The sequence below is a fragment of the Camelus ferus genome, chromosome 30, assembly GCF_009834535.1.
Source record: "Camelus ferus isolate YT-003-E chromosome 30, BCGSAC_Cfer_1.0, whole genome shotgun sequence".
NCBI lineage: Eukaryota > Metazoa > Chordata > Mammalia > Artiodactyla > Camelidae > Camelus > Camelus ferus.
The window spans coordinates 1,511,521-1,529,527 of record NC_045725.1 but is presented as its reverse complement, the minus strand read 5'-3'; the positions used below and the strand labels follow the sequence as shown (position 1 = coordinate 1,529,527).

General features: G+C 47.1%; 1 long non-coding RNA gene across 1 annotated transcript; it reads right to left on the bottom strand.

Annotated features, from left to right (window-relative positions):
* Positions 1–5,638: 5,638 nt before the first annotated feature.
* Positions 5,639–17,882, bottom strand: LOC116660680. Its single transcript, XR_004316287.1, has 2 exons — positions 17,538–17,882; positions 5,639–6,011 (listed from the first exon to the last, which is right to left on the bottom strand). It is a non-coding gene; the product is annotated as an uncharacterized LOC116660680 (long non-coding RNA).
* Between the last annotated feature and the right edge of the window lie 125 nt (positions 17,883–18,007).

Genomic DNA, 18,007 nt, shown 5'->3' with positions numbered 1-18,007 from the left:
GGGTGTTTTATGAAGGGCTTGACCACATCCTGAGTCTGCGGCAGGTCTGCTGCTACTGGGCCTCCTCGGCGACACCGCGCGGTCCAGGAATGTGGAACAGCTTCTATCTAGGGCAGAACTCAAGTGCAGCCTCGGGCCATCTTGCAGCAAACCCCGCTTTCAGGGAAAGCCGTTTACATGCTGCGTCTCCACACCTGCGCAGGTGAACCCATCAGCGCGGTTACTCTCTGAAGGCTGCGTTTCTGAACACCTGCTCTGTCTTTCCAGGTGAGTCTCCCTCCTGTGGGGACGTGACCGTCCTCGTCCAGCGGAGGCTCCTGCTCATTCACCCGTGTTCCCAGGCACCAGCCAGTATCCCTGAGTGCCTGCTGCGTGTGCAGGGATTGCCCGTGCAGCCGCGACAAGAAAGCTAGCTGACGGGCACCTGTCCTCCCCGACAACAAACACCGTGTTGGCACAGAGTTCCTCCAGGGGGGGTTTCTCCGGAAGGAGTCACAGCGGGAGGGCCTGGAACCATCCAGCTCTGTCTGGGGGTTGAGCAATTCTGCTAGGTCCAGAACCTGAGGTGAGAAGAGGCCAGGAGAGGAGGGTCGGATCTCGAGGGCTCTTCTGCTGAGGCGCCCCTGCCCCGGAGGAGAGCAGGCTGCAGGCCGCTGGGCCGTCGGGACCTGCTCGGGCAGGAGCTGTAGGGCCAGCAGAGCGGGGAAGCCTAACACAGCGGGCGGGGCTGTGGGCGTACAGCTCCCTGACCCCTGCAGGCCCCTGTCCTGAGGACCTCCGGCGCGGACCGCAGTGGGAACTGAGCAGAGCGCAGGGCCGGGGCCTTGTGCTGCGGCCGCATCATAGGGGCTGGGGGGTGGCCAGAGCACGACCTCACTGAGGGGCTCCCCCTGCTGGGTGTGGACTTGGCTTCCCAAGTGAGTTTTCCCCAGAGGAGGAAGGCTCCTCACCAAACGCCCAGCACCAGACCCCCCGCTGGGTGGTGCCTTCCTGCTGCCGTGACTCCACACCGGGCCTAGGGTCATGTCAGGCCTGGGGTCATGCCAGCTCACGGCTGGACTTTTTCTGGTTTCTGCCCAGGTGGTAAAAGGCAAATCATTCAAGAGACAGCCTCAGACTCTGTTTCCAGAATGGAAAAAGTGTCTCCGGTCTAATTTTCTGTGGCGTTGCACCAGCACACGTGCTCTGCTCGGGAGCCTGGACAAAACCGCACCTTGGACAGCCAACCCGAGTGCACAGGAGAGAAGGCCTGAGCGGGCTTTGTGCTCCCAGGAGCTGGAGGAGAGGGCTGGGCCTGCGTTTCTGACGCCACCAGTGGGAGGGACAGCTGCCCTGCCCTGTGTGGTGGGCCTTGGCCAAGTGGCCAAGAGCCACCTGCAGCCTCTGCAGGACCACCGTCCACCCTCGTCCCTGTGACATCACGGGTGCCAGGGCGGGGCTCAGAGGAAGCCCCCAAGAAGACAGCGGGGCCCAGGCTCCTGTCCCCCAAAGGGATGAACCTCATCAACGTCACACTGGGGTCTGAAGAGGCGCTGGACGAGGGGCCTCACTTCCAAGAGCTGGTCAGCAGTTTCTGAGCTGCTGGTCTTTAATGTCTCCGAAACTGGGCAGGTTCCAGGTCTCCCGCAGAGGTTTCTGGGGTTGCCTCTCCAAGGCCGCCTGCTGGTGGCCTGGAAGCCAAGCTTCCCTCTGGCTCAGAACCAGAAAAGCAGGGGCCTGGGAGGGGCGTGGGCTGGGGGTGCACGTCCACCTGGCGTGATCATCGCCCCTGCAAAAAGCGTTAGGCTCTGTTTAAAATGAGGCCGTTCTGCTGAGCTCTGATCTCCCCTGCCAGGCATCTGTGCTGAAGCAAACTGTGCCAGCGTTTGGACTGTAAATGAGAAACTGCGACCTAAAACGTTTTTATAGGCTTAAATGTTTTGGTGAAAACACTTCTCGAGAAGCGTCTATGAGAGTGCGCCTCCTGCGTAAGCCTGAGCTGCTTGGGTCACCCTGCTCGCCCTCTGGGCTCCCGGGCTGCTCGTGTTCTAACCACGTGTTCCCTCCTCAAACCCAGCACCCTGGGCTAACGGGAAAGCCTCCGACGGAACCGAGCCACCCCGAGGACGCCGCCCTCCTGCTAAGAAAGGCAGGCGCGTTGTGGGGAAGGGTGGAGGCCCCGCGACCAGTGGGAGGGAGGCTCCAGCTGAGTCGGTCTGAGGACAGGCCCCGCGGAGACTCCGGGCAGTGGAGACATTTCCATTGTGAGTCTGAGCCGCAGGAAAAGGCCTTGGACCGCGAGGGCAGGTTTTAAGTGACATCTGCTTAAAATATGTCACAACTTCCTTTTCTGGGATGGATGGAATGTGGTTGGCCACTCTCCGCGGAGTGAAAAAAGATGGGAAAGGCCCAGAGGGTGCAGCCCCCATGCCCGCGCCAGGGCCCAGGTGCAGACCGTGCAGTTTCACCTGGGACAGTGCGTGCTGCTGCCAGCACACTCGTGTCTCTGCTGTGCCCGAAGGGACCGCTCTGCGGGGTGACTGATGCTGGCATTGAGCTGCCATCGCTGTGATTCTGGAATCCCTCTTTCCCATTAAAAAAAGAATTAAAACAAACCCCATGTCTTGCCCCTTTGCCTGCGGCGGATCGGAGTGCCTCAGGAGAAATCGGGGCCCTTCAGGGTCCCACAGCCCCGCGAGCCCCACAGGCTGTGCTCTCTCACTTTGAAACCCCCTTGGAGAAGCAGCTAACACAGGGCGAGCCCCTCTGTAATGGTGAGCTTCTTCCCTGGATTTTTTAAATTATGGTAAAACACATAAAATTTACTGTCTTCGCCAGTTGTAAGTGCACAGTTCAGCGGCACTGGGCGCATTCATAGTGTTGTGCAGCCGTCCCACCTCCCACCTCTGCACCCCTTCCCATCTTGTAAACTGGAGCTCTGCACCCACTGAACACCAAGCCCCGCCCCAGCCCCGCCGTCTACTCTCCGTCTAAGTACCTCGTGGAAGAGGAATCACACAGTTCCGTCTTTGGGGGCTGATTCACCTCACTGAGCACTGTGTCCCCCAGGTTGATTCGTGCTGCAGCTGGACCCAGAACTTCCTTCCCTTTGAGGGACGAGAGGTGTTCCATCAAGTCTGTCACCTCAAGTTGCTTCCCCGGTCGCCAGGTGATGGACACCACTGTGGCTGTGAACAGGGACGCCGTGGACATGGCTGCACACACATCTCTTCCAGGCCCTGCTTTCAGTTCTTCTGGGTGTGTGCCCAGCCTTCAGTGCACTTTAACATGTGGGTTCATCTTTCTGTAAGCTGCTTTTTACGCAGGTGTGTAAAATTTAGCTCATTCAATGGAGATATGCCTGTGATTACTCTTTTTCAAATTGATAACCAGTGTTCTCTCCAGATCAGTTTTCTGCTAATAAAAGTCTGCAATGAGGGAGAGAGAGAGAGCAGGGAGGGAGGGGAGCTTTGGACACCTCTGTGGTCTCCCAGCCCAGGCTTCCGTTCTGTTCTGCTTTTCCTGAGCTGAGCCCCAGCCTGGGGACCTGTGTGTCCTGCCAGCACGTTCGCTCCCACCGGTCTTCCCCTCGCCTCCCGGCTCCCACCCGCCAGACACAGGAGTCAGGTTCCTTCTGTGAGCGCAGGCCTGGTTCTGGAGTCCGACGCCGCCTGGCCTTGGGCCCCAGGTTCTCCATCAGTGATGACAGACTCTGTATGGCATCTGGGCTCAGCAGTGGTGGAGTTCCTACAGCTCCACTTGGAACCTTTCCAGACCCTCAGGCCCCTTCTCGAGTCTTTGCCTTGGCCCCCAGCTCTGCGGCCACCAAGGCCCCCACTCCTCGTCGAGGTGACAGGCCTCAATCAGGCCACCAGGACTGTCACCACAGAGCTCACGCCCTCCACGTCTCCCACCTCAAACCTTGCACCTTATTACAGCCAGGGCGGCTGGGGGTCTGTGTCATCCAGGTACTTGGGGCCAGAGGGGCACTGGGCCCAGTGGGGGTCCAGGCTCGCGACCCTGGCTGTGCTCCTTGTCCAGCCCCCGTCCCCACACGAGGACACGTGGTCTCCACGCTCCCCTGCTCTCTGCCTTCCTGGAGCCTCTGGCTCGTCCCACCCCACCCCCACCCCCGGGTCTGAGGTAGCACATAACCCTCTAACCCTGAACCCTTTCTCTCCCTTGCTCACTAAACTGGGCTTTGCCGTTTCTGTCTGGAGGGTGGGAACTGCAGCACAGAAGTATGTCATCTTGCACACGTACTTTTAAAGGTCCAGTTGTGCCCCAGTGTGGTGACAGAAAAGAATGCAAACCAGAGAAGCTCCCACCAATGTGCCTGGGACGCACCTGCTCGGATCTGCCACAGCAGTTCCAGGGACCGGGAATTCCGGAGAGGATAGCGGTGCTGGAAACACCGGCTTATTGGGAGAACTTTGGGTTTTGTGATGCTGGTAAATTTTACTAGCCTGTTAATTCTTTGGGACCAGGTAATATGTTTATTATCTAATTTATTATTTTTTCAACAAAACTGCTGAATGCATCGTATGTCCCCCCACGCATTCTAAACCAATTAACAGGAAAAACGCCCACTGATGCAGTATGGCTGTGTGACACCACAATCTGTCCCCACAAGGCAATTTGTTATGACACAAATCTGCGCCCTCCAAACTGCAACACTTCATGATGTGGGCAAATTCTGTGTCTCCGGGGTCTTCACTCCAATTGTTTTCCCCATGAAAAAGCTGGCATTTAAAATAGAAGGTGACTAAAGTACGTGTCTGTGCAATTTTCACGCGGGGCACTGTAATCCCGAAAAAGTAGAACATATTGAGAGAAGACCTGGAGTTAGGAAACCAGAATTCAGATGCCTTTTCTCCAGTAACCAACTAGTTACTCAGCCGCTCTGAATGTCAGGTTCCTCACCTAGAAAACAGGGCAATACGACCTCTCCCCTCACAGGCTTGTCACTAAATAAAGTAAGACACTGAGGTGAGCATTCCTTGAGGACAGTGGAGGGGAAGGTGGGACCAGGAGCAGGGAGAGGGTGGAGGACACGGAGTGACTCCCTACTCAAGTTTATTCCCCAAATCCTGATTTCTGGGCTTCAAAATTGTTAGCTAAGCCCCACAAATCGCCGTTTGCCCCCAAAGATCCTCCCGGTCCCCCAGCCCATCTGCTCCTACTGGGTGCATGGAACAGACAACGCAGCATGCACACCGTGGGCCTCTGACTCCACAGAGGGTGGCTTCCTGGCTGCATCTCCAGCATGAGAGGGTTCCAGGTTCTTCAACCTACACAGCCACCCACGAGCGCAGAGCAAAATCAGAGGCCTCCTGCTTCAGAGGCCGGGGGAAGACAAGCGGGCTGGGATCACTCTCTGCCGATCAGCAGGCGGAGGCCTCCAATCCATTCGTGAGATGACAGTTCGTTACTGGAAATGGAGTTTCCAGCACGGCCGCGGTGCAGGGACTTTTACCAACTCTCCCTGCAGCAGTTCAGCCAGCCCCCTTCCCAGACCTCAGCCGAGGCCCAGCGCCCCGCAGCCTTGCCGTTTTCACACAGCCCTTGTGCGTGCTAGCTACTTAACGATTTTCTTTAATCTAGTTTTAAGTGTGATCCTTTTCAAAAAGAAGTATCCTTAAGTAAAACTACTAATGTCACGGGCTGAATGTATTTGTTATATTTTTTCTTTACACATTCGAACAAATACCTAATAACTGTATAACGAGTGAAAGAAAACACGCTTGTCCATTTGCCATCTTTTGCGCCAAAGGATGCAGTGTAGCAGTTTGGGGAGCGTGCTTGAGGAAACAACGCTGGCCTTTGCAGAAGCTCAGAGGAGCGGGCCTGGCTCTCGGCGGCAGCGGTGGGAGCCATAGTCCTGGAATCAGCCCCCGCCGGCCGTGTCGTGCACGACTCTGGGATGAGACTTGGGCGGATGGAGTCTACGAAGGGATGTCTCCATCTAGTGGCCGTGACCTCCTGTTACACCGAGAAGCAAGCTCCTGCCCCAGCAGTGGGCACCGTGTTTCCTTTGGGGGGAGAGAAAAAACTCTTGAATTAGACCGTACTGACGGTTGCATACCTTTTTGAATACACTAAAAACCACTGGATTGTACACTTTAAAGGGATGAGTTACACGGTAGAAGCTACATCACAATTTTCAAGAAAGAACTACTGTGAAAGGATTCAAAATGAACAGAAAGAGAAAATATTGTCTGTGCCTCTTAGTGAAATGAAATCACCTAAAGCACGGTGGGGTGCCCTTTCCTTTGGGGACATCTGGCTTGGAGACATGACGTTTACATCCAGGGGCCAGAAGTCTTAAACACAAAACCTATTCTTTTATTTGTTTGTTTGTGAACCACAGCTACACTTCCTATTAGACACCATTTTCCCAGGAGTCCTTTATTTGATACTCTAAAAAGTTGCTTCTTTTTAGGGCCATTTCACCCCAACAAGTGTTTTCAAGCTGCAATTAAACGGATCTGAAATGTGCAGCATGTGCCTTCGCCGGCGCTTCGCGGTGGAGTTTGTGGGTGTGGTTAGATGACGATGTTTCATTTGAGGGGGAGGCCAAGACACACCGGCTGCTTGATGGAAACTGTGTGTCACCACAAGACCCTGCACCAGGCACTTCAGCACAATGTGCTCCTCACAGACACACTTACCAAACAGAACGCGCCACAGAGTCCCACTAGTGCTCTCAGCACACGCCAACTCAGGAATCCGCCCCGTAACTCACAGGGGCTGATCAGTGCAATTATCTTGTAAAGGTCTTTGTCAGTGGATTCAAAATAACCAGAAACAGTAATTATTATTATTTAGGATTCAACTGTTAATTTTCCAGCTGAGATGCAGCCTCAGCCTCACGCAGCTACAGGTGTGGATGAAGCAGAAAACAAAGCCTTCTGTGTGCAGTACATTTCCTGGGAGGGAGAACACTGAGCGAGGCCTCTCACCCTGCAAGAAGCTGGAGTCTGCAAGGAGTGCACTAGAAATGTGGCCCCGAGACCTGCAGAGAACCCGGCGTGACCCTCAGGTCTGCCACTGCCACCGCTCTTGTCTTCAGAGCCCTGCGCTAGTCTTCCTCGCCTGAAGCCTGGGAGGCAGTGCCTTCTGAGGGCAGCAGCACCAGCCCCGACCCGCCCCCAGGAGGGCCTTGCTGCCCGGCTGTCCACCCTCAGGGCCTCGGCGAGGGCCACAGCGGGGCCTGAGCAAGGCCGGAGGGAGAGCCCGAGCAGCTTCCCGGGGCAGCCCTGGTGGCCGCGTGCCCTGCAGCAGGGCCAGCTCTGAGCTCTACGTCTCCTTCTGCGGCACCTCACCTCCCACAGCTGCTGGTCCTAAACCCATCCCACCTCCAAGTCCGTCTGCATGTCAGCCAGTCTGTCATGCACAGGACAGCCCTTCACAACAGAGACCTATTCAGCCCGAAACGTCAGTGGTTCTGAAGCTGAGAGGCCCTGAACTGGGCTGACTACAGGAAGGAGAGGGGACACAATTAGCAACGCTGGCAGTGAAAGCGGGTATCACTGCCAACCACGGTAAAATTAAAAGGATTTTAAGGAAACATGAAGAACTTTATACCCATGAAGATGAGATGGACAAGCTCCTGGGAAGACACAAGTGATCAAAACTGACTCAAGAAGAAACAGAAACCCTGAATGGCCCTGCAGCCAGTAAAGAAGTCCAACTGGTGGCCTTAAACCTTCCCACAAAGGAAAGCTCGGTCCCTGGCAGCTGCAGTGGGGAGTGACGCTGGATGTTTAAAGGAAGCCCTTTCAGAAAGGAGTCACAGGAGGCAGTGACACTTCCCGACTTGTTCTAGGAGGCAGCGGCACCCTGGCACCAACGCCAGATGAAACATTGCAAGAAAACTTCACATCAGGATCTTTCGTGAACATTGACATAAGAACCCTTGACAAAATATTAGCAAACTGAATCCAACAGCATATGAGAAGGGTTACAAACCATGACAACTGGAGTTTACCCCAGGAATTCAGGTTGGATTAACATCCGAAAATCAATCAATCAATAGATGTGGAAAAATATCACCAACAAAATCCAGCACCTCTGCATGACAAAACAAGTAAGTCGGGGAAAAGGAGAAGAAAGGAGCACCCGCACCCTGTCAGGGACAGGCGGGAGCCCTAGTGAGCTGCGCGCCTTCCTTCCAAGGCCAGGAACGAGGAAGGACAGCTGTTCCTGCTGCATCTGCTCAACACGGTGCGGGAAGTTCGAGGGTGCAATGCTCTCAACCCAAAAAAGGAGGGAAGAGAGTGAGAGAAAGGAAAATAAACTGAAGCATCAATACTGAAAAGAAGAAACAAAGCTGTCTATTTACACATGACCTGATCCTATATATAGAAAGTTCTGAGAAATACACAAAAAAACCATTAGAACTAATAAATGAGCTTATCATGATTGCAGATTGCAAGATCTTTGTGCAAAAATCAATTCTATTTTCACACACAGGTGATGCTTGAACAACACGGGTTTGAACTGTGCAAGTCCACTTACACGCTAATTGTTGTCAATAAATACATATGTGTACTGTGGTGCATCTTCTCTTCCTTATATATTTTAAACATTTTCTTTTCTCTAGCTCACTTTTTGTAAGAATTCAATATATAATACATGTAACATACAAAATATGTGTTAACCAACTGCTGATGTTATCAGGAAGGACTCCAGTCAACAGTAGGCGATCAGTAATCAAGGTTCTGGGGCGTCACAAGCTGTATGCAGATTTTTGACTGTACGGGGGTTGTGACCCTAACCCCTGTGTTGTTCAGGGGTCAACTGCACTGTCATCAAACAACCCGAATATGAAACTGAGAAAACAATTCCGTTTATGATAGCATCAAGAATAAAAAAATACTTGGTATTAAAGTAAAAAGATTTGTTCACTGAGAACTATAAAACACTGCTGAGAGAAATTCTAGAAAATTCAAGGAAATGGAGAGACAGTCCATGCTCATAGATTGACTCAACATCATTTATACGTCGATCCCCCCAAATTGCTAGAGATTCAACACAATCATGATCAACATCCCAGCATGTTTGTGTAGAAGTTGACAAACTGATCCTATTAATTATATGGACATGAAAAGGGCCTAGAATAGCCAAAACAATTTTGAAAAAGAACAAAGCTGGAGAATTTACACCACTGGATTTCAAACTTGCCGTGAAGCTACAGTGGTCAAGGTCATCCGGTGTGGGCGTGAGGACAGACACAAAGATCAATGGAGCAGAACTTCTAGGATGTTCGTGGTCTATGTCGTAAAGTCTAACACAAACAGCATTTTAAAGAGCCATCATAGAGAGACTTCTTTCTGTTAGGGGCTCTCTCAGCCCCATGGCATATTCTTGCATCCGCCTTGTGCAGGAACCAAGCAGAGAGCGGGCTGACGGCAGTGACACCAAACTACCCTCTGCTCTGAATTTTGCTGTGATGGTCATCTCGGGACCTGCTGGTTATACACTCCCTCCCCAGGGCTGTAATGGAAACTTGGTCAGTCGTAAGATGAAAGGCAGAATAGAAGGTAATTTGTACATAAATTACACGTGGAATTTATGCAGGAAGATTATTCCCTACAACACAACCCTTAACCTTTTTTCATCATGAAGGTTTCCAAACATCTGCAAAAATACAGATGTCCCCGGCACCCCTCTCCAGCAACTACCAGCACAGAAGCTGTCCTGCTCCAGTCACACCTGCCATTCCCAAACCCAACTACTAAGAAACAAACCCCAGGTATCACACTGCTTCGTCTGCAAATATTTCAGCACACATCTTTAAACAGTGACGATTCTTCTTAAACCGATAGTCAAAGACTCATCAGTAATCTCCTAGAGGAACTAAAACAAATAAACAGCAGAAATAGTCTGTAAGCTGCACGGACTCTGCTTTCAGCCTATAAAGCTGAGCATTCTCTTTTAAAACCCTTTTTACGCCATCTGATGATGTAAAAGTAAATGAATCTCATGCTTATTATTGTTTTTAATTTCATCTTCCCAGCAGCAAAACAAACATCATAATTTGCAGTGGTCAGGGGTCTGCTGTCCTGCTGTGCCAGAGGGAACCTGAGGTGAAATGACACGGCGGCACCCATGAACTCACCAGTCCCCTGGGACGCACGGGTGCTTCTCCTGTGACAGCCTCAGACCTGGAAGAGCTGACCCCGAGCCCCGGAGAAAGGCTCGCTGTCCAGTCCTGAACCTGATGAAGCGAATTTTCAAATGAAAACTTTCAGCTTGGAGATGGGAATCAGATTTACTCTAAAATACGTTTCCTCCACACCTGACTTGAAATACTGACTTAAAAAGTTAAACCCAAACCATTTGGGAAGGCTCAGGTAGTCAAGGCTTCATGTCATCTCTGTGTGTTAGCAATTTGCCCAGTGAAAATTCTGAGACATATCAAAGCATTCTGTGTCCTGTCACCAGAGACATAATCAGGAAATTCCAGTGGAGCCAATCCCAGATGTCACAGCGTTCCCTTCACCAGGAAGCACAACAGAGTGTGGGAGGAATTACAGTCTGTTTCGCCTCCACGGTTACCCAGCTGCTCCAAAGTGCGGAGGTGTTCCTGGGAAAGTCGCTGTTGGGACAAGACCATCCTAGAAGATCTCCTCAGGGGGCGTGAGGGGTTCTTACGTAAAGCCTCTATTCTGGTAGATTTGTGGGATTATTTAAAGGGAATATTTCTGATTGACAGTTAGCAATCAGCCGCCTGCATAGCACACCAGCTGCTCCCACGAGTAGCAAAGCCACAGATGTCGGCTCTGTCCCCCAGGACTCTCCCTTCCCCAGAGAGCACATGCACCTTTCAGCTTTCCCAGCTGTCTTTTCCTGTCCAAAGTGCATACCATGGGTACAACTTCCCCATTTAAGAAGTGGTAGAATGTTCCTTTTAGCCAAAATACATTTGTTTTCATTATTCCTCTCTTCTCAAGGAGCCCTCTGAATGAAAGTGCAGTGCTGTGCAGCCAAGCCCCCGGGAGGGGTGAACAGTCAGCAGCCGATTAAGCCACACCAGTCCCAGTGCTTACACGCCGTGTAGGACAGACTTAACTGGTGTGTGCATCGCGCTGAACAGGACCTCTGTTCTAAAGTGAGCCATCCCACAGGAACATCCTATACGCAGATGCGCTGGGTGTTTGTAGAAACCGTGTCTTACGGAGCCTTCTCCTTCGATTGACTTAGAATTCGAATGTCACAAGGGTCTCTTCCTAGACATGTCAACAGTGCTCTTCCCCCAGCAGAAACCTTCCCTAGCACCCCCTTTTCGTCCGCCCCACTCATCAGAATAAAAGGGACAGTCCCTTCCTGAGAGTGGTTTCAGAAACTGAGGACAAGGGACCAAGTATTACCCCATATCACTCAGGAAATTCCAAAGGTTTTGGGGGCTGTGGTCCAGGAACTGTGGATGAAGACTAAATATATATTTGTCCTATAAATCACAATGTCACAAAGGTAAAATTTCAACGTGATCACCAATAGAAAAAAAATGGAATAAGAAAAAATAAAATAGGAAGATAAACAGAAAAGCAGATCTCATATCTCCAAAGGTAAAAAAAAAGATGATAAAGGAGAAAAGATACCCATAGGAAAACTGGAAGATTAACTCTAACCGCACTGAACTTTCCAGCGAAACATCAGGGATTGTCACAATGAATCATCAGAGTCTAGTTATATGTCATTTATGAGAAGAATATCTAAACTTAAGGTATAGGAAAACTAAAAGTAATGGGTGGGTATAGCTCAGAGGAGTGCATGCTCCTGGGTTCAATTCCCAGTAATGCCATTAAAAAAAAAAAAAAAGATTTAAAAGTAAAGGTGACATATATACCAGGCAAGCACTTATTAAAAGTTAAGATAGTGATACTTCAAACAAAATACATTTTAAGATACATTTTAAGAAATAAGCATTATTCAGGATACAAAGAGCTCTACATGACAAAAAAGTTTCAATTCACCGAGGACACAAAAATTTTTCATGTGTATGCCTTTAATAACAATCTCTGCCCCCCATTTATGGATATATTGTACAATTATATGTGTTTGTGTGTTATGTACACACACACAACTAATAAAACTACAGGGGAAAAATTGGCAAATCCACTAACGGTTGAGATTTAGACATCTTTCTCTTCGATCACTGGTCAATCAGAAAAAAAGTAAACATGGGAAATTTTAGTAACACATTCAACAAGCTTAATTTATTGGGTAGATCTAAAACCCTGAATCAAATAAGGAAAGAAGACGCATTCTTTTGAAGCACATATTAACCACATACTGGATTATGCTAATTGCATTAAATTTCAGAGAACTAGTGTCATTCAGATGATGTTATCTAGCCATAATGGAATTAACTTAGAAATCAACAATAAAAAGATGGAGAAAAGTTCCCATGCATTTGGACATTTTAAAATATACTGAAGTACCTCATTTTTCAAAGAAAAAGGTCATAATGGATATAAATGAATAATCAAATGACTGATAATGAAAAAACTACATATCAAAACTAGTGAGATGAAGCAAACGTGATACTTGGTGCTACTTATGGCATTAAAGTTTTACTTAAAAAGAAGATAGGCTAAAATTAATGCCTTAAACATCCAACTTAAGATGGTGGAAAGAAACAATGAATGCAAATAAATTGACAAAATTCCTAGAAAATGCAATTTCCAAAAATGACTCAAGATGAAATAGAAGGTTTGAAAAGACCTGTAACTAGGGCAGAAATTTAATCATCAGGGTAAAACCTTCCCACAAAGAAACACCAAGGCCAGAGGTGATAAAGGCTACTTACACACATTTTTCAAGAAATAGATCATTCCACACTTAATACAAACTCTTTCAAAAATGAAAATAGAAACACAAAAGAGGGAAAGCTCCCCAGCTCATCTCAAGAAACATATTGGCCTTGATACCAAATTAAATAAGGCTAATACAGAAGAGGAAGCTTATGGCCTGTTCTCACTCATAAACATGGATGTGAAAATATTAAGTAAAATATTAGCTAATTAAATCTAGTGACTGTATTGGGTTTATCCCAGGAATGCATAATTTAATTTAATTATATACATAGAACTCATATGTATGTACGTGTGTATGTGCATGTGTGTATGTGTATGAATATGTATGGTTTTAACAAGAGAAAGGCTGTATGATCACCGCAAAAGATGCAGAAAACATCTGGTAAACTCTAAAATAGCTGTAAGACTCTCTTGAGAGATGAAGAATAGATCGAAGTTTCTTTAACCTGATAACAGATGTACATCAAACATCTCTCCTGATGGGGAAATGTTAGAAACATTCCCTTTAAAATCTGGAACAAGACAAGGATCCCCGATAACTGATCCTGTTCATCACACTTGGAAAGGAAGTAATAAAAATTATTTGTAAATGATATAAAGTTCTACATAGGAAACTCCAAAGCATCTACTGGTATGCTATTTGAAATAAAAGAACTTATTAAGGTAAGTGGTTATAAAGTCAGTTCACAAAAATCAATTGCATTTTAATATACCACCACCAATTAGAAAATGTTAATTTTTAAAAAGTGTCATATATCAACAAAGGTATCAGTAACCAAAAAAATGAAGTAATTAGAAATAAATCTAACAAAAAATGTGCAGGTCCTATAAGCAGAATGTTATAAAATCTTAGAAGATTTTGAAAGGTCCCTAAATAAATGGAGTGCTATACTGTGTTCATGAATGAGAAAATTCAAATCACAAAAAAAAGTCACTTCTCAAACTGAACTATAGATTCCATATAGTTCTGCTCAAAACTCTTAACAGGTTTAATCAATAAATTTGACACTCTAATTCTAAAATTTGTTAAACAACAAAGGCCAAGACTAGCCACAAAGCTTCTAAAGAAACTTCTAAAGAAGTGAACTATTGGGGGGGGGGGGTGGCACATGCCATCCCAAATATCATGCCTTATTATGAAGCTATAGCAATTAATGCAAGAACAAACCAGAGTAGAAAGTCCAAAATGGGCTCGTATATCTATAGAGATTTACTGTGTATCAGAGGTGGCACCACAGCTCAGGGAGAACGAGATACACTTTTCAGTATGTAGTGCTTGGACAACGGTTACCCACATGGGGAAGAAATCAGACCCCTGCCTCACATCATATACAAAACATCCATTTCTTATTATTCAAAGACTTAGTTGTGAAATGCAAACTTCTACAAGTTTTGGAAGTAAAAAGGAAGCTAGCTTAATAACCTCAGATTAGGAAATGCTTTCTTAAAATTAAGGACTTTATTCTCAAAATATCATGAAAAAGACCAGCCAAAAATTGGTAATGTGGGTAACATATAGACAATAAAGAATCTATATTCAGAAACCATAAGGAACTATCATTGCTCAAAAAGAAAAAGACAAACAGCCCAACAGAAATTTGAGAAACAAACTTGAATAGGCTTTTCACAGAAAACACAAAAGGTAAATAAAAAATAGGAAAACATACTAAGCCAAAATGGCTATTAGAAGAGTGCAAATTAAAGCCACAATTTAATTTTAACACAGATTTTCATTCACATTGGCAGAGATTAGTAAGTCTGGTAACACCAAGTTGTTAATGATGCAGTGGGAGTATAAACTGAGACAACCATTTGGGCATTATTTCATAAATCTGGGCATTTGCAATATTCTAATTCAGCAGTTCCACATTTAGGTATATACCCTCAGACTTTTTAACTCGTGCACCAAGAAACATGCAGGATGTTCACTGCAGCAATTTTCATAATACCAAAAAGTGAAAACAATCTAAATGTCCACTGACAAGATAATGGATAAATATATCCTGTTACATTCACACAGTGAGCTATTATATAGAAGTCACAATAAACTATAGCCATATAAAATAATAAAATTTGCATACATAGTGATGAATAAAAAAGCCAAGACACATTAAAAAACATAACGTGATTCACTTTTATAAACCTCAAAAACAAGCATGGTAAACAGTACCTTTGTTCATACATATGTACAAATGCAGCAAGACACCAAATAAAAGGAGAGACAAGCATGAGACTGAGGATGGCAGATACCCCTGGTTGGAGATCAAGGAGATAAGATGGATGGTAAGCAGCACATAGGTTGTTCTAACAATATGGGTAATATTCAAGATTTTAGGTCAGCAGAAAGGCTCATTTTAGGATTACACAGCCTTTGGTATGTACATAATTTATATCGTTTTTAAATGGAGGGAAAGAAGAACAAAGGGAGAGAGCGATCCAACTAAAGACAATGACACGTCTACACGGAGATATTTTAAGGGTTTGGTTCCAGACTACTGCAATAAAGTGAATATCACAAGGCTCACAAGTTTTTTGGTTACCCAGTGCATATAAAAGTTATGCCTACATTGTACTGTACCGCAGTCCATTAAATGTGTAATAGCATTATGTCTCTGAAAAGTGTACGTATCCTAACTTAAAAATACTTTATTGCTAAAAAAGCACTAACCATCATCTGAGCCTTCAGTGAGTCGTAATCTTTTTGCTGGTGGTGTATCTGGCCTTGAGGTTGTTGGCTGTTGACTGACCAGCGTGGTGGTTGCTGGAGGCTGGGGTGATTCTGGCAATTTCTTAAAATAAGACAACAATGAAGTTTGCCACATCAAGTGACTCTTCCTTTCATGAACAATTTCTCTGTAGCAGGCAATGCTGTTTGATAGCAGTTTACCCACAGTAGAACTTCTTTCAAAATTAGAGTCAATCCTCTCAAACCCTGCTGCTGCTTTATCAACTAAATCTATGTAATATTCTAAATCCTTTGTTGTCATTTCAACAACCTTCACAGCATCTTCACCAGTAGATTCCGTCTCAAGGAACCACTTTCTCTGCTCATCCATAAGAAGCAACTCCTCATCCGTTAAAGTTTTGTCATGAGATTGAAGCAATTCAGTCACATCTTCAGGCTCCACGTCTAATTCTAGTTCTCTTGCTATTTCCACCACATCTGCAGTGACTTCCTCCACTGAAGTCTTGAACCCCTCCAATTCATTCATGAGGGTTGGAATCAACTTCTTCCAAACACCTGTTAATGTTGATGTTTGGACCTCTTCCCATGAATCACGAATGTTCTTAATGGCATCTAGAATGGTGAATCCTTTCCAGAAGGTTTTCAGTTTACTTTGCCCAGATCCATCCGAGGAATCACTGTCTATGGCAGCTATAGCTTTACGAAATGTATTTCTTAAATAATAAGACTTGAAAGTTGAAATGACTCCTTGATCCATGGGCTGCAGAATGGATGCTGTATTAGTAGGCACAAAAACAACATTAATCTCATCGTACATCTCCATCAAAGCTCTTGGGTGACCAGGTGCATTGTCAATGAGCAGTAATATTTTGAAAGGAATCTTTTTTTCTGAGCAGAAGGTTTCAACTGTGGGCTTAAAATATTCAGTAAACCATGCTGTAAACAGATGTGCTGTCATCCAGGCTTTGTGGTTCCATTTATAGAGCACAGGCAGAGTAGATTTCGCATAATTCTTAAGGGCCCTAGGATTTTCAGAATGATAAATGAGCATTGGCTTCAACTTTAAGTCACCAGCTGCATTAGCTCCTAACAAGAGAGTCAGCCTGTCCTTTGAAGCTTTGAAGCCAAGCATTGACTTCTCTTCTCTAGCTATGAAAGTCCTAGATGGCATCTTCTTCCAATATAAGGCTGTTTCATCCACATTGAAAATTTGTTGTTTAGTGTAGCCTCCTTCCTTAATGATCTGAGCTAGATCTTCTGGATAACTCGCTGCAGCTTCTCCATCAGCACCTGCTGCTTCACCTTGCACTTTTACATTACTGGAGACGGCTTCTTTCCTTAAATCTCATGAACCAGCCTCTGCTGGCTTCAAATTTTTCTTCCGCAGCTTCCTTACCCCTCTCAGCCTTCATCGAGTTGAAGAGAGTTAGGGCCTTGCTCCGAATTAGGCTTTGACTTAAGGGAATGTTGTGGCTGGTTTGATCTTCTATCCAGACAACTAAAACTTTCTCCATATCAGCAATAAGGCTGTTTCGCTTCCTTATCATTCGTGTGTTCACTGGAGTAGCACTTTTAATTTCCTTCAAGAATTTTTCCTTTGCATTCACAACTTGGCTAACTGTTTGGCGCAAGAGGCCTAGCTTTCGGCCTATCTCTGCTTTCGACAAGCCTTCCTCGCTAAGCTTAATCATTTCTAGCTTCTGATTTAAAGTGAGAGACGTGCGGCTCTTCCTTTCACTTGAACCCTTAGAGGCCATTGTAGGGCTACTAACTGGCCTGATTTCAATATTGTTGTGTCTCAGGGGATAGGGAGGTCCCTGGAGAGGAAGCAGGGCAAAGAAACAGCTGGTCCGTGGATGAGTCAGAACACACACATTTATCCATTAAGTCCACTGGCTTACCCAGGCGTGGTTTGCGATGCCCCAAAACAGTTACAATAGTAACATCAAAGACCACCAAGCACAGATCATTGTGACAAACATAGTAACAGTGGAAAAGTTTGAAATATTACCAAAATATCTGAAAGATTACCAAAACGTGACAGATACCGAGGTGAGCAAACGCTGTTGGGAGAAATGGTGCCGACGGACGTGCTCCACCCGAGTTGCCACAAAGCTCCAACTGGTGAAAACTCGGACCCTGCGAAGCGTGGTAGGGCAAAGTGCCGCACACCCTGCAGGTACTACTGCTGGCCTGTCTGCCCCCCTCAAGTTCTGCCAGTTTCTGCCTCATGCCCCCGGGGGCTCACTGTGGGCGCAGGTGCTGTCCCAGGGCGCCCAGAGAAAGCGCAGCCCTTCAGAAATTGAACCCGGAAAGGCCCTGAGGGAGCCGCGGAACACCACGCCACTCCTCCGGATCTGCTGCCCCCGCGGCAGCTCCGAGAGCGCGCGGAGGACCAGAACCCGGAAGACCCCAAACACACGCCAGCGCAACGAGGGGCGCCGGCGCCCAGCGGGACCAGAGCCGCACGACGCCCGCGTGGCACGCTGGGAGTCCAAACGCCTGACTGGGATTCACG